At 49.8% G+C, this 12,080-nt stretch overlaps 1 long non-coding RNA gene across 1 annotated transcript; it reads left to right on the forward strand.

Annotated features, from left to right (window-relative positions):
- Positions 1-231: 231 nt before the first annotated feature.
- Positions 232-4,762, forward strand: LOC134474972 (uncharacterized). Its single transcript, XR_010045939.1, has 3 exons — positions 232-497; positions 1,220-1,326; positions 2,223-4,762. It is a non-coding gene; the product is annotated as an uncharacterized LOC134474972 (long non-coding RNA).
- The last annotated feature ends 7,318 nt before the right edge of the window (positions 4,763-12,080 follow it).

Here is a 12,080-nt window from a genome sequence, read left to right on the forward strand (position 1 = left end):
TATGGAAATTATTAATAGCAGTGTGAGCCTGTGGTACGTGCGGGTGGTCAGGGCCCAGCATACTCTGCCCAGAAGTGGGAAGGCCCAGCAGCCAGGATGCACGTGGGGCTGGGGCACGGCCTGCAGCTCCCTGGCCCGTTGAGGCTGCGTCACAGTTTGGGGTCCCTCTGCTCATGCGCCCACTTGCAGTCACTGTCCTGCCTCTCGGATGGCATTAAGAAGAGCCTTCCTGTGAAGGCTGCTCGGCCTTCCCTGCAGCCCAGTGCCACAGTGTGGGCCCCTGCCCCTGCCCCTGCCCCTGATTAGTCTTGCCCCTCCCTGTGGCTGGGAGACAGAGGAGGTCCAGGCTGGGCTGTGCCCACAGCGGCCATGGCAAAGCACAGGGTGGGAGACTGTGGTGCTGGGCCCCTCTCTGCCTTAATCCGCCCTCTTTGTGTCGCCAGGCAGTCATGCTGGGCACGAAGCTGAAGCTGCAGCCAGAAATGGATGTTGAAAAGGTAAATGTCTTTCTCATGTAAATCGTTTAGGTTGAACTTGGATAAAGCCCAGGTCTCCAGACACAGTTTGGTGGGGGGAGAGTGCAGGGGCTGCCAGCGGTCAGCGTGGGTGCAAAGATCCTTGGAGTACCTCACCCAGCATGGGCATCCCTTGGCTTTGCCAGGCTCCAAGTCCCCAGGGTGTCCATTGGCTGCTTGGATCTGGCCCTGCTCCAGGAGGGCACCAGCAGGGCTGTGTCCAGGGTGGTGGCAGACTGAAGCCCTCACCCAGCACACTGTGCACCCCCCAGTAGGGGGTGCCCCATCCAGTTTGGACCCTGAGTAGCCTGCTCTGTGGGCTGGTACAAAGACTCAGCAGCAAGTCCCAGTGCCATAGCCAGGGCTCCCTTGGGGCCTACTGGGGTTTCAGTGCTCTCAGTCCCTGCGCTACACCCCTGGAGGGGTCCCCAGGGCCACCGCTGGACTGCTTCAGCCCCATGTCTGCACCACCCAGTAAGTACCACGGGTGATAGCTAAGTCTCTTGGGGCTTCAGCCCTTTGTCAGGAGCACCAGGGATGGGCCTGAGAGCAGGTGAGCTCAGCATGCTGGGTATTCCACACTCCTGCCGCCTTTCCTGGGAGCCCTGAGCTGCCTGCAGGCTCCACAGGATCCACATCCTATGGGGAGTGTGGTCCTGGCTGGGGCCTGAGTGGTGCTCCCTTGTACCCCACTGCTGCTCCAGGACTGGCTGAGCCTCATGAAATGCTATGAGACTGACCTGCAGAGACAGCTGCTGACCTTCATGGACTCCTGGTACCAGCCCAGCTTTGACCTCAGGGACATCGCCAGGTGAACCCCCTGGGACCCAGCAGAGGGTGCTGGATGGACTCCTGAGTTCAGGGTTAGGGCTAGGGTGGCAGCTTTGGAGTGATATGGTGGGCATGTGTGGTCTGCAAAGGTGCAGGAGCTGCCCTTGGTGAGTAGGCAGCAGAGCAGGACACCACATGCATCCACACCACCTGGGTCTTAGTTTGAGTAGGAGGTGGAAGGTCAGTCCTCCCTGAAGTCCTCCTCTCTGTGCCTTGCTTCCTTGTCCTTGGAATGGGACTAATTCTCCTTTCACAAGAGTGGCTGTGACTTCCCATGGTATGGAGCAGGCAGAGTGGAGTGGTGAGGGGCAGCTGGCTGTCATCATTCTCATGACATTAAACACACAAATGAAGGGTGGAGGGCCAATGTGTGATGAGCTGGGAGGTTGGTACCGCCAGTCTCAGTGTGAAGAGGGCAGGCCCTACGTGTCAGGGTTAAGTGCAGAACCTGCAAAATTAATGATGTCACTGCTGGTCTCTGAAAGGACCTAGACACAGTGACATCCATAGCGATGAGCACGTCCTGCAGTGAGATCTTTGTTTTTCTTTTTTGTTTGTTGTCTGTTTTTTGAGATAGGATCTGGCTATGCAAGTCCAGGCTGGCCTTGCACTCACTGTGGAGTCCAGGCTGGCCTCGAACTTGCAGTAATCCTCTTGCCTCAAGATATTGGTTTCCAAAGACCATTTGGTTCAGAAGGATACACGGACTCTGTGGTGAATACACTGATCATGAAGACAAGGCCAGGGAGCACAGGACCTGGGAATCTTAACACTACAAACTGGAACAATGCTTGGGGACGTGGAACGGTCCTCACAGTCTGTCCTAGCTAATGAATGGAAAAGAGGGTAATAAAGTAAAAAATCATCATTTTGCAGCTACCAAGGAAGTAATTGATTCAAGCAAAGATCATCTGGGGTTCCTGAGGAAGACAAAAAACCCGAATCACAACACTGGACAGAAAGGAGCCATTGGTACAGAGCTGCAGACCCTGATGTGGAGGGGACGCAACATAGACCCTGACGTGGCTGGGCTGCTTAGGCATCACAAACCCAGTTCTTGGAAGACGCCCCTTGCTTAAACAGATGCTAAAAACAGAGTGACATTAAATATTTCTACATCTGTAAAGTAAACTGAATCCACAGGTTGAAACTTTGCCCCCACAAAGAAAGCAGTCCACCCATTGCTGCCCTGGTGAATTCTTTCAAACACCTATGGAAGAATCAACCAACCTCACATAAACTCCTAGAGAAGACAGGAGATGGGACATGTAAAAATGCACTTTATTCAGCCAACTTAAAGGCAGCTATGAAAATATGAGCATTAGAAGGGAAAATTAAAGTCCAATACACATCACGAACATAGATATAGAAGTGCTAACCAAATATTAGCAATCGACCAACCAGCATCTGAAAGAGTTCCTCAAAATAATGAGAAAACAAACCTAGACTTGTAGAAAATATTTGCAAAAGGCATACCTGAGAAAGCAAATTACTCAAAATAGACAAAGATCTCTTAAAAAACAGTAAGAAAATGGAACGACCCAAATTTAATGAGTGGGAGTCACTTCATCAGAGAAAATAAGATTCAGAGAAATGCAAATTCGAACAACAGGAAGATGCCGCCACATTCCTGTTGCATGGCCCAAATCCACAGGACCGAAACATCAGGTCCTGCGAGGAGGTGAGTGTGTAGCTCTCACTCCCTGCCATGGGAATGGAAAACGGTACGCCGCTTGCTCCCCCAAAAACAGTACGCACTCTTGCCATGGGGTCCAGCAGTCATGCTTCTTGGCATTTATTTACTTGACAGAGCTGGAACCTTATGTCCACACAGATACTTGTGCTCAGATGTCTGTGACACCTTTATTTACATGATTTAATCAAAACCTGAAACCAACCACGATGTCCTTCAGAAGGGGAAGGGATGGATGAACTGGAGATTTAGCTCAGTGATATAAGCGCCTGCCTTGCAAGTGTGCGGTCATGAGTTCGATCCCTGGTCCTGGTAAAAATGAAAAAGACAAAAAAAAAAAAAAAAGACAATGGAATATTATTAAGAACTAAAAAGAAGTGAGGTTTAGGCAGGTATGGAGTGCATGTCTGTAGTCCCAAATGCTAAGCCAAAAGGATGGCTATTGAGACCCCATCTCAAAAAATAAGGAAGCCAGGAGCAGTGGCTCATGCCTGTTATCTCAGCACTCAGATAGCTGAGGCAGGAGGATCACTTCGAGTTCAAGACCAACCTGGGCTACAAAGTGAGCTCAAGGCCAACCTGAACTGCACAGCGAGATCCTGTCTCAAGAAAGAAAAAAGAAGAAAAAGGAGAAGGAAATAAGTTACTAAGACTTGAAAAGCATAGAAGAAACAAAAACATATAGCTAAGTGAAAAAACTGATCCAAAAAAGGCTGCATGTTACATGATTCCAGCTATGTGACCTTCTGGAAAAGGCAGACTTAAAGGAGGAGGGGTTTAATTTGATCTATGGTTTTAGAGGATTCAGTCCGTGATTAGCTGCTCTAAGTAAGAGCATCATGGCAGGAGAGCATGGAGGAGGAAAGCTGCTCATCTCATGGCAGCCAGGAAGCAGAGCAGGGAATCGCACCGGACAGGAAGGGCCAGGGCCAGATATGGCACCCAAGGTCACACTGTATGCCCCACGCCCACGCCCCACCCAGGTACTCCCAGAAGTGTGCATTACTAACCCCTGGGCAGCTCCCAAGCCTGTCAAGTAGTCAGTGAAGCTTAACCACACCAGGGAACAGGTCCAACCCATAGTATACACAACCCTGAGAGAGGACCGTTGTGTGGACTACAGACTATGGGACAGCAGTGCATCCATGTGGCTCACTGGCTGTGACAGATGCACGCTCTCAGGGTGCTGGGAGCTGTGAGTGCCAGAGGCGAGGTAAATGGAAACTCCACACAGTCTGCTGTTTTCCTGTGAGCCTATAACTACTCTTAAAAATATCAAGTTTGTTCGTTAAGAAAGTTAACATTATGGTCAAGTTCAGGAATTCCACAGATTTAACATTCAAAGATCATTATAACATCGCTTTAACAGAGGAAACAGCAAAAGTTGCACAGTCATTCCAGTGTATAAAACAGATTTGTAAAACTCAAACCTCATAAAACTCAGGTGTGGTGGCTCACGCCTATAATCTCAGCATTTGGGAGGATGAGGCAGGAGGATCACTGGGAGTTTGAGACCAGGCTGGGCTGCATAATGAGTTTAAGACCAGTCTGGGCTCCTTAGTGAATTCAAAGTTGGCCTGAATTACTGCATACTGAGGCACTGTCTCAAAAACAAAAACAAAACAAATCTTCAAACTTTATTATGATTAAAAAGTATCAGAAAACTACAAAGGGCATCTTCCTTAATCTAATCAAAAGTGTTACTTTAAAAAACACATACAACAGGAAATATTATTTTTTAGTTTTATTTTGAAATATAATAAATACATTCCAAACCACATATTTGTTTTTGTTTTGTTTTGTTTAGGTCCCAGGGATTGAACTCACAACTTCATGCTTGCAGGCAGGTGCTTATGCTGCTGAGCTAAACCCCTAGCCCTTCAAAACTGCACATTTGCAGTGTAGCATTTTTACTGCCTCCAGCATGTGTATCCATCAGGGCCATTACCATGTCCCTCGGGTCCTGAGACCTCCAACCCAGCTCACCTGTCACTGTGTGCCTCTGTCCCCATGCCCGGTCTGTACTGCTAGACCTTTTTCATACCCTAACACACCATGTAGGTGGAATGGTGAGGGATGGCCTCTTCTCCCAAGATTGCTGTGTGTCTGCTTCCCACACCACCATGGAGGTGACAGTTTGCTCATCATCCTTCACCAGCTGATATGCAGTGGGTGACTTCCACATCGGAGCCATCACTCAGGAGGCTGCAGGCCTCAGGTACAGGCTGCAGGCTGCCCAGGAGGCAGAGTTGGAGTCCTGTGGTTAATGTATGTTCATTTATTTATTTATTTCATTTTAGGGGGCGATACCAGGAACTGAACTCACGACCTTGCATTTTCCAGGCAGGCACTTATGCCACTGAGCTATATTCCTGGCCCTTTAGTGTATGATTAGTTTTTTAAAGAAATCATCAGCTCTTTTGAATTTCACTTGTGCCACCTCCGTGTGAGACTTGGTGTGTCATCTCAGCTGCTCCCCCAGGGATGTGGTGATATCACATTCTGGTTTTGATTTGCATTTTCCTAATGATGAATGATACTGAGCCTATTTTTCTTTTCCTTGTTTGGTAGCTATTCAATCTTTGCACATTTTAGATGCATTTGTTTTCATATTATGGAGTTCTGAGATTTTTTTTTTTGTCTTTTTCATTTTTATCGGTACTGGGGATTGAACTCATGACCGCCTGCTTGCAAGGCAAGTACTTATGCCACTGAACTAAATCCCCAGCCCCGAGTTCTGAGATTTTTAAAAATATATTTTGGCCAGGCCTGGTGGTACACACCTATAATTTCAGCACTCAGGAGACTGCAGCAGCAGGATACTGAGTCTGAGGCCAGCCTGGGCACCGTTGCAAGACTCTGTCTCAAAACAAAACATATACATGCATACACATGCACGTGTGTGCACACACATATTCTTAGTCTTATGTATTATTTGGCTTTCTTTTCATTCTCTTAACAGTGTCTTTCAACAAGTAAAACTTCTTAATTAGTCAAACTCTGATTTATTAATTTTTTAAAATGATGTGGATCATCTTTAAGTGTTGTAGCTGAAAAATCTTTGCCAAAGTCATGAGCACAAACATCTCCTGTTCTGACTTCTAGAAGTTTTATGATTTTATGATTTTCGTTTAGGTCAATAGTCTGTTTCTAGATGGCATTCATATAAGGTTTGAGGTAAGGATCCATGCTCTTTACTGGCTAACATGTGGTCTTATTGGAACTATCTGTTTATCTTTCCACAGAAGTACGTTTGTACCTTTGTAAACATCAGTTTTCTGTGCAGATGGGTCCAGCTTGGACAGCCCTGCCTGCTCTGTCCATCTGTCTGCCTTCTGGATCCTTGTAACCTCACAGGAAGTACCCAACTCAGGTGCTGTTGACTCTCCAGCCCTGTTCTTTCTCTTTCTCTTTCTTTCTTCCTTTTTTCTTCTTTCTTTCTTCCTTTCTCTCTCTCTCTCTTTCTTTCCTTTTGGTTATTTTCAACTCTTTACATTTTGATGTGAATATTCAAATCAAATTGCTAATTTTGACCTTAAAAAAGTCTATTGGGATTGAAATTAAAGATGACTGTGGGGAGAATTTAGTGTTCTAAACCATAAATGGGGCCTCTCTCTCCATGTACTGAGGTCTTCAATTGCCCTCAGCAATTTTTTGTACTGAGAATTGAACTCAGGACATGGTACTTGCCAGACTGATGCTTGGGCCACTGAGCTGTATCTCTGGCCAACCCTCAACAATTTTTAATAAGGCTTCTACATTGCTTGTCAAGCTTATCCGTAAATGTTTTATATCTGATGTTGTAAGTGATGTTTTCAGATTTCAGTTTCTAGCCATTTGGTGCTAGTGTATAAAAATGCAGTTGATTTCTGTATCAATCCTTGTATCCCATAACTTTGCTAAACTCTCCAGGTTTTGTAGCTATTTTGAATATTCCATAGGATTTTCAATGAAAATTATCATGTTATCTGCAAGTAAAGGCAGTTTTGTTTTTTCGGTCCTTCTAGAACATTCATTACAACATAGACTGTAAGTGGGCAGAGTAGGCATCGGCGTCTGGTCTCCGGTCTTGGGATCAAGCTTCCATCTTTCATTGTTGAACTCTGTGTTACCTGTAGTTTGGGAAGAGGACCTTCACCAAATTATAGAAGTTCTCTTCTTGGATACTTTGTTGAAAAAAAAATGTTTTTGTATGGGGGATGGAACTGGCAGCCTCATGCTTGCCAGGCAGGCGCTTATGCTGCTGAGCTACATCTCTGGCAATTCTTCGTTGAAAATTTTGATCAGGAGTGGATGTTAGATTTTAAAAGTGTTTTTTCTGCAGCTATTAAGATCTTACAGTTTTCCATTTCAGACTATTGATGTGGTGAATTATACTACCTAAGGTTTGTAACACTGAATTGGCCATCACTCCTGAGATGTGTATCGCGAGTTCTGTCATACTCTCTTCTTATAATGCTTATTTGGGAGGGGGCCCTTGAGTACTGCTTGCTTCCTAAAATGAGTTTGGGAATACTCCTTGCTTCTCAGTTTTCTGAAAGAGATTGCCTCGAACTGGTGTTGCTGTAATTACAGACCCGATTTCCTGACCACGCAGCTATCCAGCTTACTGATTTCTTTCTGAGCCTTGGTGGTTCGTGTTTTGCTGAGCAGGGCCGTTCACTCTAAGTGTCATGCTTCCTGGCTTGAAGTTGCTCTTGATAGTCCCACTTTTCCCTCCTGCACTCTGCTGTCCCCTCTCTTACCGCGCCCCCCCCCACCCTGTTTCACTGATCTGTGACTCTCCTGGTGCGATGACCCCTGATTTATGCAACTCTGTAGCCTGGGTTTCTCCAAGTTGTGGCCCTGTCCTCCCTCTCATGTGCTGCAGGCCTCGCCCAGGTGACAGGCACTGAGGCTCTGACCACCAGCTTCCCCGGACTCCAAGCTTTGTCGCGTGTGCTGGTGCCCAGGGAGCACAGCCTTCTTGCACTTCCTTCTGGCTTTGCCTGCAGAGACCAGGGCAGCATTGAATTGGAGCAGCCATGTGCTGTATTTTCAGCGAGGACCTCCTTGGTGTCACAGTCAGCGCCCTGAAAATCATGATGGTTTTAAAACTTGAGCTTTGGGAAAATAGCACTGGCATCTCATGAGGCTTGGTAACGCTGCCCTCTTATCTCCGGTAGTCCCTTCCTCAGCACTGGGCAGCTCCTCATGCCCCCATGCTGGCCAAGGCCCAGGTGGATTTCCAGGCCCTCACTGGCCTGGCATTTGGGGCTCGGTCTTGCACACCACATGCTGGAGTACAGGGCCTCTATGCTCTTTCCTGTCTTGGGGATCACTGACTCACACCATGCTGCCCCTGGTCTGGAGACAGAGGCATCTTCAGTTCTGTTTCTGAGGTGTTTGGGAGGGTGAGCTTGGGCCTGCTACTCTAGAGCACTGCATTGTATTAGCATTGTCTGCACATGTAATGGTGCGCAATGACAGGACTCACCTAACATCCCACATGCACACATGCCATCCTTTGATGGTGTCCACCAAGGGAAGCACCGTATTGAGTGGTGAAATTGAAGCTCTCTCCCTCTGACTTGGAGGAAGAGAACAGGGCAGCTGTTGCCTCCGATTCAACAGTGCACAGGGTCCCAGTCTGGCAAGGCAGGTTGGAGAAATGCAGGTCATGTGGGTTGGGCATGGAGAGCAATTGTCACCTTTTCCAGTTAGATTTGTGTGTGGGAAAAACCTACAGAAAACTTCAAATTAGCAAGTAAACTCAGCAAGAGCTCGAGTTGTGAGGTAAGTTTATATGAACCAGTTGTATTTCTTGATGTTTACAACGAAGATTCCTCAATCGATATGCAAATCACTAGGTTTAATGGAAGAGACTGGCCAGTTTGCCTTAAGTCAATGACTTCTGTGCAACAAAGCACTTCAGTGAGAGCAATAAGGCCACTTCCAGACCAGGTGGCTACTGGCTGAACACCTCTCTGAGTCCATCCATGTGCAATGCACCAAAGCACTCGCACGAGACCCACAACGCAAGTATACAACAGAAGAGCCAGTCTTTCTGGGAGCAGGACTGGGGCCACATCCCCCAAGCAAACTGATGGCTACTCAGTGTCAGTCATCAGAGAGACACCCACTAAACCACCAAGGAAGGTCACCTGTTCCTGTCCAGCCAGCATGCCAGGCTGACTCAAGGGAGTTGGCTCGGACTGGACTCACACTGCTTGAGGGGAGCGAGCCTGGGGGCAACTGTTCACAAGTGGTATCTAACCCCAAGCTAGAGTCCCTGTCACTCTTGACCCACATTTGCTCAAGAGAAATGGGACTGTTGTCCACAGAACAACAGCATTCATGCAACTTCCTCCTCAGTCGCCCGAGCTGGAACAGCCACACAGCACAGCCAAGAGGGATGAGGCGGGACCCTCAGGCCCAGCACACAAAGGGAGCACGCAGCTGCGGGGATGCCACGGGAAAGGAACCAGGCTGAGGCCACTGCCGTGTGGTCCCCCTGACCCCCTACAGTGGCGCATCAGCACTGGCCACGGAAGCTGGGAGCAGGTACCTCAGCTGGGGACCTGCAGATGGCTTTTGAGAGCTGGAGTGTTCTACACTGATGTTCTCAGCAGGCAGGTTCTCAGGAGCGCAGGCACCTTGGGTTTTGTACCACAGGTCAGCCAGGCCTCAGTGAACAGTTTATAACTTCAAGTGGCAGATGAGCATGGGAACTCGTGGCCTCTCTGCTTTAAAATGAGGGAGAGTCTCTAAGAAAGGACCTGGAGACCACAAGCGGATGGCTGGGCAGAGACTGCAGACCCTGAGTGCCTGCATACCAGCCGCAGAGCCTGGAGGGCTGGGAATACGGAGTCCTCAGTGCAGTGGGCTGAAAACGGGCTCTCAGGGGCTTTTCTGAGGAACAGGTGTCCCAGCATAGCAGAGGACAGCACAGAGGCTGTGAACATCTGTTTTCTGTTCCTATCACAAAATACTCAGAGCTGGATACTTTAGTTCTATTGAGCTCACAATTGTGGGGGCCGAAAATTCACGATCCAGCACCCATTGGTCAGGTTTGGTGCCTCACTGCCCAGCATAGAAGACACTGAATGCCTGGCTGCTCGTGGCCTCTGTCAGGAGCATTGCCACCCCAAAGAGCTCACTCATCCTTCGTGAGGACAAAGCCCATGGTCGCCTCCCTTAGCCTCCACCTCTTGGAGCCTGCGCCCTTCTGCCACCTGAGCCTCCAGGGTCCCCACCTCAGGCCACAGTAGGCACCCACTGAGGCCAGGCTCTGCCTGCCTCCAGCAGCTGCATCTGACCCGGCTCCTGGCTGTAGCACACAAGTTTGCCCCTCCAATACCTCAGCCTGTGCGGTGTGCCAGCGTGTGCACAGCACACAGACCCACTCAAACCGAGGCTCAGGAGCAGAGGAAAAGTGCACTGCCAGAGTTGTGAACAGTGTCTGCAACGTGGGGACAACAACCACACCTGAGCTCAGGCCCAGGAACACAGCCAGAAGATAAAAAGTGTGGCTGAAAAATGAAGAGCTCAGTGAGGGTTTGGGCAGTCAGTCTGCAGGTGTCTTCCAAAAAGTGATGTAAAAGAAATAAAGCAAAGAAAAGGAAAATTAGGAAAGGTTTCAGAGATTAGAGTCTATCAGGAAGGTGCAGCATTCAGAGGACAACAACCTCTGGGGAGCAAGCAGGGCGCAGCAGGAGAGGAAGAGGAGTCCAGAGCTGTGCCCGTGCAGGGTGGGGTGGAGGATGCAGGCCGGAGATGGAGGCGCAGAATCATGAAACAGCACAGTGCAGGAGTGAGACCCTCAGAACCCCAGAGAGCCAGGAGTGGCCTTGGCTTCAGTTCTGGTGTTCACCCAGAATCACGGCTTTGAGCTTTGTCTTCATTTCCAGGGTGCCTTTAGCAGATTTGCTTTGGGACAGGCTGGAAAGGGGGCCATGGGGTGGCCATGCGAGAGGCGAGCTGGGTCCACACCATGCTAGGAGGGGAACCAGGCCTCATAGCCACAGGGATATGAGGTGGGGAAGGGGACAAACCAACAGCTTACCAGTGTGTGCCCCCAACCGTGGGGACAGAGGGCAGGAAGTGTATCTTAGTGGTGGCCATGCCTGCAAGCGGAGCTGTTGTAAGTGCAGGGTGTGTGGGTCCAACCAGCAGCCCTGATAGGACACCACCACGAGATACAGTCGACAGGAGTGTGAGGCCAGGCTAACCCGGACACAGGGCCAGCCTCTCAGTGCAGCCTGGTGGGGGTGCTGTTCTCCTCTTCAGGCTGGGGAGTCACTTAGAACCCCACACGCATGTGACGCATGTGATGTGGCTGTGGGTAAAGGCCTTAATGCATATTAACTTCAAAGAGGGTGTGACAAACTGGACATCACCCCAGGGTGACCCCTCAGCCTGGAGAGACTGAGCCCCAGAAGCACTCAGCTGGCAGGTCCTGTGAATGCAGCAGAAGTGTAGTGTGGCCGTGGTGAGCACCAGGGGAGGAGAGGCCCAACCACTGGACCCCCACAGGAGTCGGCTGCCAGAGGAGGCTGGGAAGGCTCTGACTGTGATTTGCTCCTTCTCTTTGCCCCTCCCCCTCTTCCACCCTTCTCCTCTCCCCTCCCTTCCCCACTCCTCCTTCCCTCCCCTCCCCTCCCTTCCCCTAGGGTCAACCCTAACCCTCCCGGCTTCCTTCTCCTTCCCCTCCTCCTTATGGTCATCGTTCCCCTCCCCTCCCTTTTCCCCCCTCTCCCCCTCCCCTTCCCCACCCTTTGCCCTTTTCCTCCCTCTCCTCCGTGCCTTCTCCTTCCCCTCCCCTTCTCCTCCTCCTCCTCCCCTTCCTTGCCCCTTCCCTTTCCTCTTTCCCCTCCTCTCCCAGTTCTCCTCTCTCCCCCTCCTTCTTTTCCCCTGCCTTCCCCCTTCTCTTCTCTTTCCCTCCTTCCTCCCCCTCCTCTCCTGCATCAGGGCCCCCTGGTAGGTGGCTCTGTGAGGACCCCAACCCTGACAGGACCCAGAACAGTGATAACTGAACAGGGTTCCAGCCTCTGGCGCCCACA

Source organism: Cavia porcellus, unplaced genomic scaffold (assembly GCF_034190915.1).
Source record: "Cavia porcellus strain 051 isolate PalLab524CR breed Dunkin Hartley unplaced genomic scaffold, mCavPor4.1 scaffold_49, whole genome shotgun sequence".
Lineage (NCBI taxonomy): Eukaryota > Metazoa > Chordata > Mammalia > Rodentia > Caviidae > Cavia > Cavia porcellus.